This window comes from Herpailurus yagouaroundi, unplaced genomic scaffold, assembly GCF_014898765.1.
Source record: "Herpailurus yagouaroundi ecotype Mexico unplaced genomic scaffold, PumYag 162, whole genome shotgun sequence".
Classification (NCBI taxonomy): Eukaryota; Metazoa; Chordata; class Mammalia; order Carnivora; family Felidae; genus Herpailurus; species Herpailurus yagouaroundi.
Window position 1 is genome coordinate 41,980,868 of NW_024412403.1, and position 19,936 is coordinate 42,000,803.

The window sequence follows — 19,936 nt, forward strand, 5'->3', positions numbered from 1 at the left end:
CAGCAAAGCATACTACCAGTGTTGATGTCATGTTCAATAATCTTGGGCTACTGCTCTAGGGAAAAAAATATATATCTTTTCCAAACAGTGAATGTTGAGCTTCAAGGCTTCACATTATTTTCAATCTTTTCATTCTCAGAATGAATAGACACAGATATTCATTTTCTCGTTCTCAACATTTTTTATTAATACTCTTGGCTGTTCTTTTTACCTTCAGATAAAATAATTTGTTCTGAAAGCCATTGAGATAAGAGTTCTTTGTTCACTCACAATGCAGGTGCCCCAACAAGCATTCTTCCAGGAGGGCCCCCTATCTTTAAGAAGAAATATAAGAAACAAACTGTTTAAAAGCAAATATTTTGTAGTCATCACTTCAAACTAGTTTGAGGCCACTGGCTGATGTTATTACCCGAACAATTTTTTGGACTTGGAAATTCATCATTGTGAAACTTGCTCTTCAACTTTACTTTGTCTTGATGTCAAAAAGCTTTATATTGTAGCTTTATGGCTAAAACCCTAATATTCTGAGATTCCTCAAACTGTTTATGCATAACCATGCTAGGAGAAGTGGCTAAATAGAATGGACTTCATATGACTTTGAACTCAAACTGACTTGCGTTCCAACCCTCCCTCTAATACTTCATAGCTCTGTGATTTTTGGAAAGATATTTAAACTCTGTGTCCCTTAGTTCACTCATCTCAAAAAAGAAAGTAATAATAACTTAATCTTGCAAGGTTTTGTGAGAGGCAAAGGCATTATTTTATTTATAAAGTACCTAGACTAGGGCCTTATATATCGTCAAGCCCCACCATGTATTAACTCTACCTCTTATTCATGAATTTTCCAGCACTCTCACTTACAGGGAGGCCCCTATCATTAGAAGAAAAAAAAAGTTAGGAGATAAATGAACATCCTTTAGGGCATCCTTTAATTAAAGAAGAGATGCACAAAGATATGGTTTGTGGAGAAAGGTGAAGTATATGTATACCTTATACCATGTATATGGGCCTATTAATTACTTTTTTTTTCTTCATCAGAAATTTTATCAGGTCTCGTTTGGACTCGTTGACAGTGGCATCTTCTTCATCTCTTTTGTCTATGCTCCACTGGAGAGCCTACCTTTAACCCCAACCCCAAAATAAGCCAGAGCTGATGTTGCTACTTTTTAGCCCTAGAAAATCCGTTAATCCGGTATCATCACCCAGTAAGATCTATGATCAATTCTGACATATATACACTGGTCAGTGATGTAGCTTACAACTGGTTTCCTTTTCACAAAGTATGATCTGTAGTTTCAGTGGTATCTAGTTAAGAAAACAGCTTCCTGAAAGTTCCTCCTGTTCCTTCGGATGACTTACTTTAAACAAACCAAGTCTACTTTGCCAGTGTCCATGCTGGTTTGCCAACAAAGTGACTGCTTTTTTGTATATTGCAAAATTATAAATTGGTTTTCATGCATATATTCTTTTCTACCTTTCATCTCTGGTTGCACTAACTCCAACTCCAGAGATCAAAGAGGGGGTTATTTCAAGAGTATTATATGTTTCTAATTCTTGTTGGAGTCACAGTTGTCATGAGGCATTACTCCAGATTCTCAGGTCGAACTTAGGGTAAAAGGGATCATTTGGAGACATTTTTAGGGAATATCTTAAAAGAGTGAAAAGCTTTGACCTCACGGAAGTGCAAATAAGAACTCTGTTCTAGATGTTTCTGGTTGGCTTCCGTCTGACTTCTCGGACCCCCTCTGTAAGTTCTCTCTCTGATGGGAAGCCATTCTAATCTTGCAGTGACTACAGGAGAAAAATTCTCTCTAAGGTTATATGAAAAACTGTCTGAATACAAAGATTTCTGAGGGAGAGTGTCCCTCTTTTTTTTTTTTTCATATCTAAATCAAAAAAAGTTAAAGACTGCCCCACAGCAATAACCTAATGGGATCCTAAATATTCATATTTGTGGCTACAAGCTCCCAAATGCACTTCTTTGAGTCATTAAAAAAAAAAAAACCCACAGTGTAGCCCTCCAAAGTACTCAATATCTGGCATATTTTTCCTGTGTTCCCCATTGATGCTTTCTTACTGACCTTTCTTTTTTCTTCCAATTTAGAATCAGTTAATCTGTTACTCCAGGGAGGTATGAATTTCCATATTCTGGTTGATTTATATAGATTTCCTGTAAACTGAAGACTGCAGGATGAAATCAATCACTATGATGCCTACAGCAGTGGCTCGGCATAGGATGTGCGAAACACCTGACGTTTTCCATTCTTAGTAGGAGTGAAATAAGACCATGCTATTTTCATGATGCTTCCTGTGCTGGGGAGATTATTTGGAGAATCTCATACTGATAAGAGAAGAATAGATACACACCGTTTTGTGCCTTTAGCTGATGTCTTATGAAGGTGATAAACAAATATCCAAATGTTTTCTCTGACCCTTTTAGGAACTATTGAGCTTACAAGACTTCTGTGGGTAGGAACATGAATTAGTATTCTAGAACCTAAGAAACAGCTATATTAACTCAGTTTAGATAACAGCATAGCATTCACTAGAAAATCTAATAGTTCTGAAATTCTGAGTTACGTTCACATGTTGTGGGAAGAATGTTTAATTTCATTTGTTTTATGTGAGATTATTTTTCTAACAGATCTTTTGAATGTGGGAAATACTATGTATATATTCAGGTACCAAAAATAATATAAATACCCATTGCCAAGATAAAACTCTTTTTAGAAAGCATAAAATGGCACTCTGACAGCAACACCTGATGTTAAAAGTTTGAACAAGTTGCTACCTGACAAACTGAGAAAAGAGGAAGGGAATCCTAGGAAAGTCACAGCAGAGGTTCCTTCTTTGTAGTTGAACTTTCTGTTTTTTAGTGTCCAAATTTCCATTTGTCATGAAAATGTAAAATTAAATCTCTTCAATGTGCACATTTTAATACAGGAGAATGTAATTTATTATTTGGCACAGATTTATCGTTGTAAAAAGCTCCCACTGATGTCATGGTGAATTCTGTGCATGAAATGAAGGCAAACAAGTGATTCATTTTTCATGAATATTAACCATCAGTGTTACATTCTCCTCACACAGCCATAGAAGGTACTTTACCAAATACTAAGCTGCTCTTAGTTTATGTTTCTTTCCTAAATCCATAAGGTTGAGGAAAGTTTTATTAGAAGTAATGGTATTACCACAAAAAGTAGCACAAGACAAAAATTGCTAAGTTATTTTAATTGCAAAAAATACATGAATTGCAGTGGTGAGGTGATGATAAAATAACCATGATAACCATGTATAAAGGATTACCATGTATAACCTATAATATATTTTAATGCATAGATTGCTTTCCTGTGCCTATTGCTGGGGTAGCATAAAAAAGCTCTTGTTTTCACAGATAGCTGTATCACAGAAACCGAGCTGACTCTCTCTGAATCAACCTTTCTTTCATTCAGCAAACCCTTATGGAGCAGTTATTATGTACTAGGAGTTATGCTGGGCATTTGAGGTACAGCAATAAATAAGATTGACAATGTCACCAATATGTCATGGAACTTATCTTCTAGTGGAAAACACTAGCAATAAACCAACATAAATGGGATAATTATAGATTATAAATATTAATAATGCTATAAAGTTATTTCTGTTATTGTAATTGAAATCTAGTTGCTTTCTAATGCTTAAGATAAGATAAAATAGAAGATAAGATAATGAGATGAGATGAGATGGACAACTTTTAAAAAAATCAGTGATTAATTATCTTGGTTATGTTTTATTTCACATATATATATCCATTTTAGTTTGTTTTGTTTTTCTCTGTGGTTTTTTCAGGTCACCATTTTAATAGGAAATGTTGAGTGAATTTAGCTTCCATTGAGCAATGCAACTTGTGAAATACTTCAGGCTTGTTTTTGTTTCCCAGGGCCACCCTAACAAATTTCCACATACTAGGTGGCTTAGAACAACTGAAATGTATTCTTTTGCATTTCTGGAGGCCAAAAGTCCAAAACCAAGGTTCTGCAGGCTCTCAGGGAGAATCAGCTCCATGCCTGTCTGGTGACTGTGGGCAATCGTTGGTGTTTCCTGGCTGGTGGATGCATCACTCTAATCTCTGCTCCCAGATGTCTTCACTTGTCCTCCCCCTCTGTGTCTCTGTATTTCAAATCTCTCTTTAGTTTCTCTTATAAAAACTACGGTCATTGGGCTTATGGATCTATCTTAATTCAAAACGATCTCTTGATTAATCCTGTAACTGCATACACAAAGGTTAAATTAGGTCAAATTCTGAGGTTCCAAGTGGACATATTTTGAGGAGTACACCATTCAATCCCGTGCTCTTATAAATCAAAATTTTATTCATTCTTGAGCATGTAAACAAGCATCATTAGGTTAATAAATCACTTCTCCTTTCCCTATGTTTAAAAAATTCTAATATATTTTTATTTTGAGAAAGAGAGAGAGAGAGAGTGGGGAAGGGGCAGAGAGAGAATCCCAAGGAGGATCTACACTGCCAGCACAGAGCTCCATGTGGGGCTCGATTTCATGACTCATGAGAGCATGATCTGAGCTAGAATCAAGAGTTCGACCCCTAATCCACTGAACCACCCAGGTGCCCCTCGATCCCCCATTTTAAAATAGAAACTTGTAGCTAGGGATCATGAGCAAGTTACTTATTCTCTCTGTGTCACATGTTCCTCATGTACTGTCATGGGCAGATCCAGCAGGCAAATAATCAGTGAAGACACAGTTGAACTCAACACTACCATGAATCACCTGGATCTACTTGACATTTTTAGAACATTTTATCCAATAACAGCAGAATACACATTCTTCTCAAGGTCATATAGAATATTCATTGCGATAGACCATATCCTAGGCCATATATCACATCTGAACAAATATAAAAGAACAGAAATCATACAAACTATGGTCACAGGCCGTAATGAAACTAGAAATCAATAATAGAAAGGTAGTTGAAAGAAATCCAAAATACTTACAAACAACATGTTTTACATAACATGGGGTCAAAAACTTTCAAGAGAAATCTTAAAATATCTCTAATTAAATTAAAATGAAAATATAGCTTAAAGGAGCACATGGGTGGCTCAGCTAAGCATCCACCTTTGACTTCAGTTCATGTCATTACCTCGCAGTTCGTGAGATGGAGCCCCATGTTGGGCTCTGCGCTGACAGCAGGGAGTCTGCTTCAGATTCTCTTGCTCCTCTTCTCCCTGCCCCTACCCTGCTTTGCACTCTCTCTCAAAATAAATAAATAAACTTAAAAGAAAAAAGAAAATACAACTTAAAACTTGTAGGATCAGTAATTAGAGAGAAATGTATAGCATTGAGTGCATACATTAGACAGGAAGAAATATCTAAAATCAATCATCTAGGTTTCCACTTTAGGACATCAGAAAAGGGAAGGCAAATTTAGTCCAAAGTAAGGTAAAAATAATAATAATAATAATAATAATAATAATAATAATAAATAGGCAAGAAGTCAACAAAATTTCAAACAGAAAATTAATAGAAAAGGAAAATTATATGAAAAACAACTTTGATGATCCAGATTTCAATTAAAAAAAAATACAAAAGATAAAAGAAACTTGCAAATAAAAATAAGCACCTAATGTAGAAAATTACAGGAAATGTTGTTAGTCTCATATGTTTTTAAAGGTAAACTAGAATAACATTTTTAGTATAAGAATGTTCAAAATATAGTAGTTGTTTATTAAGATACGTCACCAGTTTTAATTGTGTGATTTGCTATTTGTAAAAATGCTTTGTAAACAATAAAGTGAATATTTTCATTATGACCCTGAGGTTATAAAAAGCTGCTGTCCTGGGGCATATGGTCTCATAAAAACCTACTTATATGTTTTCATGAAATAAGTGTGCCAAATTTTAAGAAATTGGGCAGAAGAACTGTGTCTAGAAGGGCAATCATTTTAGATGATCACAGTTGGTTAATGGCTATAGCTGATCAAGTTTTTAGTCTTGAAACACTTGCCAGTATATATATATATATATATATATATATATATATATACTAACAAAGCTATTGCACTTATGTGTAATATACTGATAACAAACATGATAAACTCACTTTGAAAACAATCAGAGTATCAAACGCAAATAGAGCAAAAGAGAGAGAGACAGAGGTGGAATATATGAGAATATAAAATAAAAATTAGTGAGAAAATAGTGTGCAATGGAATAAAGCAAAGAGCTCAGACAGACTTATGAAGAAGTACATAGTAAATATTTGTCTAACTCTTCACTAACTTAGTTTACTCCTGTCCAAATAAGCATTTTTTTTAATGTTTATTTATTCTTGAGAGAGAGGGAGAGACAGAGCATGAGCAGGGGAGGGGCAGAGCGAAAGAGGGACACAGAATCCAGAGCAGGCTCCAGGCTCTAGGCACAGAGCCTGATGCGGTGCCGGGCTTGAACTCACGAACTATGAGATCTGACCTGAGCTGAAGTTGGACACTTAACCGACTGAGCCACCCAGGCGCCCCACCAAATAAGCATTAAATAAGAGTCCAACTGGGACTCAGTTAACTTCTTTTATTATTTCCTGTTCAGGTCTACCACAGCATTTCTGTTAAACTCTGGTTCATCCGTTTGAAATCCAGGTATGATATTTTTAAATATAACAATATAAAACTGACCCTTTCTCCTTTTAGAAATAGATTGAACAGTGAGGAAGGCAGACAGACAGACACAGCAGATTATTGAATACATTCAATTTTCTAGTTTTGCCATTGTTAGGCAATATGAATAAAAAATTCTATATATACAACATGAAAGTTATGAATGCAAATATATTCCATTAAGTGAACCACAAAAAAACTGCAAAATAAAATAGAATTAAGTATGAAGTATTCATTATGAGAAAATGAAAAGTGAAAATCGTACAGTGCCTGAAAACAACGCAGAGTAGCAATCATTGGTAGAACAGCTTTGTAAAAGCTACTCGATATACGTTTTAATAATATTTACCATATCTCTGACATTTCCACCTAATGGCTCAAATATCTCACAAGCTGTTGCATGGAAATATTCTGAGATGGAGATTAGAAAGCAGGGGTTTTACTAGGGAGCACTCTTGGGCTCCACTCCTTTGGGAAAAATGAAATGGACGATGGAGGGAGAAGAGGTTTAATACAGTCTCCATGGAGGTGGCCACCAAACCATCTGAAGCTGGGATAACCCTTCGTACAGATGCTGAATTAGGGAGAGAGTTGTATCTTTACAGCCCCGAGTGGTCATAGGATGTGGGCTGCCTCAGAAAGAAGGCACAACTTTGGGCAATACACCTGACTTCAGCTGAGGCAACGACAAAACATGGCGTATGGGTGACAACTAGTAATATATTGGCAGTGACAGCAGGTTCATCCTGAAGAGGAACCTGGCAGGTGCCTGTTCCTCACATCACTAGGAACTATTTTGTATGTAAATTCAGGGAGCCATTAGTTCAGGGCTCTGGTGAACCTCTCTCCCTGGAGAAAGATGAAGAGGATTGGTGAGAAAAACTATAAATACTGCTGTTTCCTTTGGTATTGGAACCACAAATGTCACTTTTTCTTTCCCCCTCTAATATCCATTATACATTCGCTTCAACGTCGAGCAACATGTTTGCTAGTCTCAGGGACCTGGTGCACAGCCTCATCCCTGAGAAGCGTGGAGCCTTTAGTCCTCATGTCCTTCTGTAGCAGAGATGGTTGCATTGCAATTGACAATTGATCAAGGTGGTATCAAGAAAATCCAAGTATAACACCTGGATATTAAGTTGATTCCTTCCCACAACATAACAGCAGATCCACTGTATACTCCTGGTGATCAGATTCAATGAACTCTGACAATATGGTGACTCTCTCTCTTGCCTCCTTTTTCCCCCTGACCCTGCACCTTGACTGTGCACTCTTAGATTACCATCCCATGCACATTCATGCTGAGTAAGCCCTATAGTTCCCTTGGGGTATTATCCCTTTCCTTCCTTATCAGGCCCTACAGGTCTCCAGTTGTGTTATTTCCTGACTCAACCCCAGTGGCTAAGAGGAGGACTGGGGACAGATCCTGAGGATGGGGTGAATGTTAATGTGTATGAGGGAAAACTCCCCACTATCTTAAAACAAGGAAGGGGCTGATGGCCCTAAATTAGGAAGTGAGCCATTGCTTCAGTTTTAAGGGTTCTGGGGATTTGGGGGACTCCAAGTTTATGGGTCAAATCCACCCAGATGTCCCCCTCCCATGAGTCAAGATGGACTCCTTTCCTAATCAGGACCTTGGATTTAGCATAACTGAACTGATTAGGTTGAGAGTTAAACTGTCTTTGGAGCTCTGTTATTCCTTTGAATAAGTTCTGGAGCTAATCTCCAGTTTTCTCTGATGACAGCTGCAAGAAGTGAAAGCCTTTTTATCTGTTAAAAAAAATGTTCTAGTTTTCACACTTGGCTTTCAAATGTCAATTAATTACTACTCTGAACCTTTCCATTTCTCTTCCTAAGGTAATAACGCTTAGCACCCCACCCAGTTACAAGTACTTTAGAGCCACCTTTTTATTTCTCACATATCTAACATGTGCAACCAGCTAGTGTCATCCTTTCTACCAGTACACCACCCTGGGTGAAAGTTGTAACAATTGCAATGTTACTTTGTGCCAGGGACTGTCTGTACTCCGCCTACTACCATCTCCTCTATACATCTCATGAGTTGTTTCATGAAAAAAGATGCTGAGAGATCAGAATGTAAGAGTTTTATTAGAAAGAACTCTTTCTAATAACTCCTTTGGAAATAAATGAAGCAGACTCCGTAGAAGGAGAAGAAATGGAATGCAGTCTCCATGGTGGTGGCCACCAAACCATTTGGGGTCATTGCCAGACAAGAAGCAGGCAATCTGGTTTCGAAAGCTCATCTCTGGTCTGTTTCCTCAGATGACTACCAGCACTAACTATCTCTGTTTTGGCTCTCCAGGAAGCAGATTCTGAGATGGAAATCCCCACACAGGAGATTTTCTAGCAACTGCTCTTGAGATTAACTCTGAGGGAAGAGAAGAAAAGAAAGCAGAGTTAGTAAGAGCAAAAAGTTGAGATCTGATATAATTTTAGTAGATACTTCAGTTGACCATACATGGAAAACTAAACTGGCATGGCTTTTCAGAATTATCTTAAATTTGGGGAAAATGGGTCAGGTCTTTATCAATCATTGATCATCATCTATCATTGATCAATATGTAGCACCCTGCATAGGCAGCATACATTTGGGCAAGATGGTTGTCTTCAGTTATAGTAATCCTCAGAGGAGGTTGAGAGCTGAGGTCTATAGATAGGAGGTACAGAATGAATTATTCATTCTTGCAAGAAAATCTGGGTGGGTGTTACCACGATGTTAACCAAACTGGTAGATTATGTTGTTACTCAGTTTTAAGGCAAGAAAACCTCAGAAAATCCTCAACAGTCTATTAAAAATAAGAAATCCATGCCAAATATTCTCTTTCTGTCCATGTGAAGTCATTTGGTTCCTGGTTGTAGTTAGCCAAAGGAGAACTCAGGTAGAAGTAGAAAAGAGAGCAAACAATACATTCTGTTAATTCTCTTAGGTCCTCCTTTAAAAGCAAATCACTGATCTTTGCAAGGCAACCAACTCTAGTGATGCTTTCTCTTTCTTGGTTGAAGTGACCTCCCCACCACACACACATTCCAAACAGGGTTGGCACCTGCTCCTATGCTGCTGTTTCTTGCCCTTTCCTTGTATTTCCTTCTCAACTGTCCCCGCCTTAGTCATAGGTCCAGCTGCAAATCATTTCTCTCAAGTCATTCCATCTGGAGCCCATCCTTGTTTCTTATTGGGACCCTGACTTACACAAACATCTTTCCTAATATTATCAGTGGTCTGTAAACTCCCTTAGGGCTACGTCTGTGCCTGATTTGTCTTTGTGTCCCTAAGGTACTCCAAGTGTTCTATAGGCATGCAGTAATTGTGTTATTTCAAAAATATGCATAGGATTTTTATTTATAACAATACTCATATCATTTGAGGTTCTGATAACTTCCTGTTTGTCAAGTTTGAAAATCTTAAATGCGGCAACATTTCCTACATATTTTAGTTATAAATAAAATACTGGGTTCTCAGTTACTTGGGCCTTATTAGAGAATGCATAGACCCTTAACTGGATTGTGAGAAGCTACTCAAGATGGTCCACTAGAAGTTGCTTGGTTTCTCGGGGTCTTGTTTCTTCATCGAAGTAATAACCAAATGAGATAAAATATCACTAAATGCTTTGCAGCTCTAGTCTTTTTTAGTTCTCTAAATGAAGAAAGTTGTAAAATGTGTATGAGGGAAAACTCATACACACTCCGAGCATATTGCTCGGAATTTTTATTTTGTATGCTTTTTAACTCCTGAGTCATTGAATTTTTTTTTTTACAGATAATGTTCTAGGCTATTGATTATCATTTCCTACCTTTTAATGGATGGGAGGAAACTGAGAAATGGACAATGTCATTGAGATTTTGGCAAAGACAACAACATAAGGTTTATAAATACTGCATTTTGTACTTTGGTGAAATGGCCATTGCTCAAAGCTAATGGTTTTGGCAGCCCTGGATGGCCCAATGTTGATTGACTGACATAAAGGTCAACTGCTTAATTTATGAGCTGTCCTTCCAGAATAAAGACACTGACACTGACCTGATGGCAAAAGAAGTTGCCATTGAAACTGTAGATACAATAGTGATGACAGTTTTAAAAGAATCTATTCACCTTCTTTTGATCCCTGCCTCTTGTGATCAATGACACTCAAGCCTGGTCAAGATTAGGAACAGACATTTCTGTGGCTGTCGAACAAATTGAGGCCAAGTTGCTACAAAGCATTATTAACATCATCTGTATTCTGAACTAGCCACACATAGACGACGCCCTAGACTGCAGACAAGTTCAGGATGGCATTTTCTATTGGTTCTCAACTGCTTAAACAAGAATCCACTCTCTCTGGAAATTAAAAATTATTTAAAAATTCCAGCCTAGAAGATAATTGTCCCCCCCACCCCACCCCCGGGGCACCTGAGTGGTTTAGTTGGTTAAGCATCCAACTCTTAGTTTTGGCTCAGGTCATCATCTCACATTTCTTGGGTTCAAGCCCCACGTTGGGCTCTTTGCTGACAGTGCAGAACCTGCTTAGGATTCTGTCTCTCCCTCTCTCTCTGTTCCTCCCCTGTTCACACCCCCCCCATCTCTCTCTCTCTCTCTATCTCAAAATAAATAAATAAACATTTAAAAACTTTTTATATCACAATGATATCACAAATCTCACCCTATGCTGTTTTGGATATTCTCATTGAACTGATGATGGTAATTAATGAAAATTGGTAACTATCAATGAATAAAACTTGAATTCCTTGAATTTTTGGAGAAAGGAACAGAAAATTTAAATGATACTTCCTCAGTCTAGGCACTAATGACATGTGGCCCAAGTAATTTATTGTTGCAGGAAGGTTGTCCTGTGCATTTTAGAATATTTAGCAGCATCACTGGTTTTTATCCACCAGATGCTCTCTTAGCAACCTTCCTCAGTTGTGATGACCAAAAATGCCATGAAATATCCCCTCGGGGGCAAAATCACCATACGTAAGAAACTACTGATTCAATTAATAAATATTTTATTTATTTATTTATTTTTTTAACATTTATTTATTTTTGAGACAGAGAAAGAGCATGAACAGGGAAGGGGCAGAGAGAGAGGGAGACACAGAATCTGAAACAGGCTCCAGGCTCTGAGCTGTCAGCACAGAACCCGACGCGGGGCTCAAACTCATGGACCATGAGATCATGACCTGAGCTGAAGTCGGACGCTTAACCAACTGAGCCACCCAGGTGCCCCTCAATTAATAAATATTTTAAACTGTGTTTTGTTGCCAAGCAGTGAGCCTGGGAGTTCCAAAAATGAATGGAACAATGTGCTCTGCTCCCCAAAATCTTACAATCTGTTAAAAAAAAAAAGAAAAGAAAAAAAGAAAGACCAATAAGTGCTACCATTGAGGTATGTGGAAGGCATTGTTTTTAGCTCCCTAGGTTTTTCAAAATGTTTAATTCAGTAAAAATTCATTAATAATATATGTGAGAATGGATTTGCTATTAGCTGATTAAGCTACTCCTTGCAGCTTTGGCTGAAGGAAAATGGGGAACCTGGAAATGTCAGTAAGAAGTGTTAAGAAGGGGACCAAGATGACAATAGGATTAGAATGGTTAAAAAAAAATAGAAAAAAAAATGTGGTCCAAACTTTGATATCCTGGTGCAGAATAACACAAGAGTTAAATTCAAAGATGAAAATTGGTATTTCTTCCAGAACATCCATCATCCTTTAAAAAAAAAAAATTCCATCGAGAGGATCTTCCAGATCTTTGAATTCAGATTTTATACAAACTGCCACATGTACGTCTGTATTGCCACGAAAGAACATTTGGCTCTAAGACTCTGTAGCACCATTCTCTCATGACGGCTCACTCGCCTGAGGTCCCAAGGCAGGTTTGCTAGATTATGGCTCCTGCTGCATGTTCAAACCCCAAATGAAATGTGAAAATGCAGTGGCATTTCCCTGAAACTGAAAGAAATTAGAAGGGGAACTCCAGCCGGGAAACATAACACTGTCCCAAGGTTGCTATCACATACCAAGTAGATAGGAAGGGATTTTATACAAAAATCATGCCTGAAATGCAATTGACAAAAATGTACTGGAACGAGACCAGGCTTCATGATCTCTTCAAAATAAAAATCTTGTAGAATACACGATTCTCAGTTGTGAGAGTTAAAGTGAATTGGTACTTGTTATCTGGTGAGCAATGTTACTTAAAGCATTTGGGGACACGTCCAAGAAAACCGCAAACATGCAATTTTCCAGTAGAAGTGAATGAGACCCATAGTAGGTTCCCATTGTGAGGAATCATCAGAGTAACTCAACAGCAGTCCTGAGTTTTCAATGGCACCGTGAGCAGTCTAGGAGAGTGGCAGTTATTTTTAGCTTAGAAATTCACATTAGCAGTAGCAACTGAATACTCAGATCAAAGACTGAACATGAATGTTCTCTGAGATGTAGAGATGTGTGCTTTATATAAAATTTAATTATCTTTAACTTGAATGTAAACTACCTACGTGGTTTTAAAAAGCACTTTTGGGACAATGCGATCTTACCTCTTGCTGAGCAACAAAAATTATTAAAATCCCAAGCAAAGTTTTTCAACATATCACTAAAATTTATAGTGAAGTTTGAATGCTTAAATGTAAACCAGGGCTGATAAAGAGAATCACTTATGTCAACCAAAACTAACATGGGTCTTAGGATCAGCTAAAAGTCAAGAGAACAATTGCCCAGGAGACTGTAAGTTAGGAATCATTTTTTCCTATTTTCTAGGATGAAAGCAGAAGGCAACTAAGCTCTGCCTAGAAACACCACTGAGACTTGTCTACTTGCTCAAACTATTTCACAAATGGAGGCAACTCCTACTCAGGACTATCCATAATCAGCTAAGACTAAAGAGGACACAACATGAAAAGGCAAAATTAAAAAAAAAAATTTTTTTTGCACCTTTTTTTTTTTCTCAACAGACATCGTCTGTAATACTTGCAAAGCTCCCTGTGCGATGATTCAAATATGAGTTAGGTAGAGTCCCCATCCTCAAGTTGTTCACCATCTGCATGGGAAAGATTAATGCAGAAACAATGAACTAAAATAGTCTTAATTAAAATGCCAAATAGTAGTCCAAATAAACCTAAAACAGTGTAGAAAAGGGAAGAGGCATAAAAGGGGGAGTTGTTTGCTTGGTTTTTTTCTTAGCTTTGGCAAGCTTTAGAAAACTTTATATATGTCCATATTCATAAAGTGAATTAAAGTAGTTCTTACTTATTTGTTTTTTATCCTGTGTTCTACAAAATTTTGACAGCAATCTGCAAGAATGTAAGTGATTACGTGAGAGGCATTTTAGGAAAAGGTCAGTTTCTATTTTCCCTTTCAGCTATTTGGACCGAGCCTAAGATTTCCTTTGAAGTTGGTGGTATTCCAATCAGCATTTCAGAAATGTAAGACAAAAATCTCAAACGTGTCCCAGATGTTTCTTTCTCTCTTTCCTTTTATTTGAGTCATTCTATTAAAAAGTCAGCAACAGTAAGTATTTTTAAAGTATATTACACCAGAAAGCTTAAAACAATATTTTTAACCATAATATGCCATTAACTGATAAAAAATAAAGAAGCATATATGGTGTGTCTTTCTCCTGTATGTTTCCATGCTTCTAAATTTGCATTTAAATGTTTATATATGTGTGGGAGTGAGTTGTAAGTGGGCTTGTGTTTAATGACACACAGGCTGCAGGTTTATGGTGATAGAAACAAATTATTCTGTCTATAGTCTCCATGATACTTAATTTAAACCCCAAACTGACTTACCAAGTAATAGATGTGTTTATATTCTAATTTATAACATATTCTAATAATATAATATTAGAATGTAATATATTTTAATTATAACATATTCTAATATAAACATATGTGCTTATATTCTAATTTATAACATATGTCTATATTCTAATTTATTCTAATATGTTATTTTTATAACTTTTGGCTTCTACATATGAATTATATAGTAATTTAAAAAAATTAAGCTGACCATTTGGTTTAACTATATCGGCAGCTATTCAAATAATTTATTTGGATTTTTTAAAGGACAAAAGTATTTATTATTCTCAAACTATTATTCTATCCTCTGGAAGGCACTTTAAAATGTTCTGGATAGGAAATATATAATAATAACTTTATCAGTTTGATAATTAACATTTCAGAAAAGTGCTTCATTTTTTACAAACACAGTTCAAAATAAATAGTTATTTTTCTTTTATCATTTAAACCAGTCTAATGTGGCAAGATGGCATTAGAGAATCAAATAAAAAAAAAACATACTAGAAGTTTGTGGGAATCTCAAGGGAGAGTAAAAAGTGAAAGGCATAATGGCAGGTTTTTACACATGATTAAGTTATTGATTAATAAAATTACATTGAAGTTCATGTTCTGTTTTTCTACATGTAAGAACAGTGCATTCTGCATAATTATAAATTGTCCACACCATGTTTAAAAAGTACAATAAGAATATTAAAATATTTTGCCATATAATTGTCATTCCAACCATGATCACTGACAAACAGATGAGATGGTGGTAAACTTACCCCAGAAAGACCACGTTTCCTAAGAGAATTATAAAAGGATTGACATCCTTGTTAAAAGATTGTAACATTTTTTTTCCCATTTCATTTACTAAAGTGAAAGTCTTTTTAACATGCTTGATTGTGGCAGTTCAGCTAAATAGATTGCCCATTGAACAGTTACAAAGTGAAATATTCACAAAGCTGATTGGGTCTTTAGACCAAACCCATTTGTACAAATCAATTCTGGCACAGGGAAATATGTATGTTATAGTTTATCACCATGAAAAACTGCTGTTGGAAAATAGTAATCATGTATCCAAGGAACAATTTATGAAAACCACATCTTAAACAATGGTGTCATTACAACAATCATCCATAAACAAAAGAAACACAAATGATACATAGTCATTTCAAATACACTGAAAGTAGAATTATATGGTAGAATAACATTGTATTCATGTTTATTTTAATTCATTTTATGCTATTCAAAAAAATAGATACAACTTAGCAGGTGCTGAATAATAAGCAGAAAAATGAACATTTCTATTAGATGCACCTGGGTATTCACAGGTTGGATAACAATAACCCAAAGAAATCCAATCACTACAGATTGTATGCAGTGAGATTCCACTACTCTTTTCTGAAATGTTTCACTATTTCACGTGCTCTTATGTCTTTTCAAGCTAAATAGTATGTCATTTCTAGCCTTTATAATATGGTCTATCATTGAATATGCATGTGGATATAAAGAGTATTTTAAGAATGTCACCTGGTAGAATAATTCTCTAGGTCTCTGTTAAATATATAAACAGATATTGAAAAGAAAATTCTACCTTTTGTGTGTTCTTACACCAAAATGCTTAACAAGTACCAATCACTTTATGGGCCTAACAAAGTAAGTTTTTCTAAAAACCTTGGCCTAATGAAAACCCTAGAAAGTAGGGTACATGATTTCTCAGATTTTTCCCCATGAAAGTAAAGTAAATGGTTGAATAGCTTCTCATTTTGCCACAGACAGCAAGGAATTCACCTAGGATTTGAACTGAGTAGGACAAGGTGGAAATATCATTCTTAATCATGATGTTATATGCTACAAATACTCCCTACCAGACAGACACTTGCAGACTTCTTTCTCTCAAAGGTAACATAATTATGAACTATCTTGCTGATATTCCCCAAGTATTAGAGGATAAGCTTAGGTTCACTCTATTTTTATGATTGTTGATTTTCTCTTCTGGACAGAAAAAGTAGTGAGGATCTCAGAGATAATCTAGGGTGTTGAAAAGACTAAAGAAGATTGTTTAGGTGATACAGACAAACTTTATTTAACACTTGGTGAAGCAGGCATTCCCCACCATCAAAAGAACTGAAAGGTGGGGGATGAGAAGGCAGGATGCCTTTATAGGATAAAGAATAGGAAACAAGGAAGAGAAGGAATAAAAAGATCTGGTTGGTTGGGTTGTGTATCTGACCTTATCTGAGGTATCATTGGAATAGGAGGATCACTCATGTTCTTTGATGACCACAGATTGGTTACCTAGATGGCCTGGTTTCTCAGCAGATAGACCATTTATAAGAACATGGAGTCTAAGAGTTAAGTTTTCTTTTGCTGAGGTGGTTTCCCAGGGTCAGTGGTGTCCAGGCTACCAAGCCAAGGTCAGTATGACAACAACTGACATTTCAAAACAAACTTTATTTAACACTTCTTGAAGGAGCCATTTCCAGATCAAAGAATTGCCTAGTTCATGAAGTGTTAAAGTCTGTACCACCTAAACTGTCTTCATTTTAATGAGGGCTTTTTTTTTTTTTTTTTGGCAGAAAATTGTGGTTGACTAGGGCAGAGAGAAGAACCAAAGAAAAGGAGGAGCAAAAAAGGAAGAAAGACCCCAGTCATGCAAAATCAAAGAACCTGAAACCAGAAGACTTTTACCAGGCTAGTATGGTTCTTCCTGCATTGGGTGTATACACTGACGCCCTAAGGCCTCATTATGGGTTATGCTTGAGCTGAATGAGGAGTTTGTTCTCTGATAGGAAAAAGACCTAGAAAGTATCGAAGAAGTCTCTTAAAGACAGTTCCGAGTTCATACCATACTCCATTCAGGTGCCTGAAATGTAGAAAAAAAAAAAAATGCAAACTATCCATATCTGGTCATCCATGTAAATAGAGAGGGGCGCCCAAGGAATCTGCTCGCTCTATTTCTAAAAATTGGTTTTAGATAAAACTGTCCCCAGTTTGAAGGAAATGCAAAAAGAGAATTCACATGGGTTTCAAATAGTCATCCTACGGAGAAATGAACCAAAGAAAGGAATGCAGCAAGTAAAAAATAAAAGAACACAATGAGTGAACAGAAATGGGGGGTTGGGGCATGAAGAAAACAATTGTATCAAGTACAAAGTCAAGTAGAGCATTGGATCTATGAACAAAAGAGATTAGTGATGAGACAATCAGTAAAAAGGTGAGGTTGAAGGAGACCTAGTAGTAGTTAGAAAAAGTGAGCAGATGGTGCCATTGCCATAATAATGGACACTTTAGAGACCGGAAGTAGAGATTTCTAACAATAGGGTATCTGAGTGGAAATTATTACATAAGAGTGAAGAAAGGAAAGACAAAGCAGGGAAAAAGGTTGTAGATAAATGCTATGTTTCGAGAACAGAAACATATGGAAAATTGGAGCCTCCCTGGTGCAGAAAGCAGAACAAATAGAATAGGGGAAAAATTAAAGATAAATACTTTCCTGAAATGAGGAAATAGCTAAATTTACACATTGACAAGGTTCACTTTGTTCCCAGAAAAGTTAATGGAGCACATTCAAAACCAAAACATATCCTGTTGAAATTATTGAATTATGGGGATAAAAAAAGTAATGCCAAAGGCATTTGGGCAAAAGAAACAACTCACCTATAAAGGAAAAAAAAAAAAAAAATCAGGGGAGCCTTAGACTTCTTTAAGGCAATCATTGTGGATTAAATTCAAGTCTATGATGTTTCTAAGGAAAGCAGAATGAATTGAAGTTCCATTCCTAGGCAAGTCACCATTAATGTGTAAAAAAGCCAAAAAGACATAGTCGGATCGTCTGGGATGTGGGAGCCATATTACCTACAAGCAAATCTGTGTATAATTTATACAACTAAGATACTAGTCAAAACAATGAAGTTTTGATGTGGCAACCAACTAATGTAACTAAACAAAATAGATATGTAGAAGTGGGATAACCTTACCAGTTAAAAGGAAAAGTTTATTTTTGTCTGTTTTTCCTTAAATAAACCTAAAGTAAGTTGTATATAAGTGACATGTTTAAAGTAAAGCGACTCAAAAGGAACAAAGTAAATGATCAGGCAAGATTTATAGCAAATAAATATAATGCATGTGAACATAAATCAGGTGATAAAGTTAAGATGAAAAAGTGGTAATCAAAAAAATGTATTAATTGGACCAAAAAAGAGTGATTCGATGAGACATAATGTCCAAAAAGAACACATCACATGAAATTATAATGACCTACTTTAACATGTTCTGGGAACTTCATGACTTCTGGCTTTGCATGTTACTCATTGCCTTATCACATCTGTTGAACTTCCCTCTATATAATATAAAGATAGATACACCTTTAATAAAAAGATATATAACGCTGTCATGAATATGTTCCCAAATATATAGTATCAAGTTTTTTATTTGTTTTTAATTTTGGAAATATGGGGGTGCCTGGGTGGCTCAGTCGGTTAAGCATCCAACTTCAGCCCACGTCATGATTTCACAGTCTATGAGTTCGAGCCCCGCACGGAGCTCTGTGCTGACAGCTTCGAGCCTGGAGCCTGTTTCAGATTCTGTGTCTTCCTCTCTCTCCGCCCCTCCCCGGCTCGTGCTCCATCACTCTCTCTTAAAAATAAATGAACATTAAATTTTGGAACTATGAAGAAAATTTGTCAGATATATAAGAGTAGATGTATCTATGCATTTCTATCAGTTCTCGGGACAAACACAAAAATAAATGAAGATTTGAATAGCTATAATTAATATGGCTAAATTAAAAAGAAATATAACTGTTTGCAAATGGCAGAGCATATACCTCTCAGGAATCTGTGAAACATATATTAAATTGGTTTAGCTTGAAATTGGCAGGTTAGAAATAAAATCTGCTATTCAGAAATAGTTAATGAACCTATCACTAAGATGCCATGCCTGTATGTTACCTAAACAACTACTCTAAGAGAAAGCCCTCTTTTGTCTCCTTCATATTCATAATTATTTCACTCAATTATCATATTAGTACCTTAAAAATAGGACGTTCATACCTGGCCTTTTTAGACCTGGTGTGTGTGATTGTATAAAATGAGGCATTTAAAAAGGATTTTTTTTTTTTTTTCTGCAAAGGAGATTCAAAATACTTGCATATGTGCTTCAAATTCTGGGAAGCAGCATGGAATGTCAGTGATTGATGAGCTAGTTATTTCAGAATTCCATTTTATGATAGTATTTCAGAAATGTTAAGTCTTGTGGCAGTTTTGCCAGATCAAAAAGCTGTAATTCAGCGACGACAATAATGCTGAGCAGTTAGTTCTGGCCCTGTGGTTTGAGGCCATCTTTACATCCGCAGATCAATCCCCCATACACCACCGTCACATAAAAAACACCCCATTGCACTGTACAATTTGGCACGATTGCCTAAGAGGCCTGGATTGAACTGGCATTAATTAGCTATGTCACACTATTATTCATTCCCCATGAATGTGCTCTTACCATTCA

At 36.3% G+C, this 19,936-nt stretch overlaps 1 long non-coding RNA gene across 1 annotated transcript in view; it reads left to right on the forward strand.

The window, feature by feature from the left end:
- LOC121036120 (uncharacterized) overlaps positions 1–17,321 on the forward strand; it is a 221,704-nt gene extending 204,383 nt beyond the window's left edge. The window contains exon 3 of the long non-coding RNA XR_005793249.1: positions 17,011–17,321. This is a non-coding gene — a long non-coding RNA (uncharacterized LOC121036120). The remainder of the gene's footprint in view (positions 1–17,010) is intronic.
- The last annotated feature ends 2,615 nt before the right edge of the window (positions 17,322–19,936 follow it).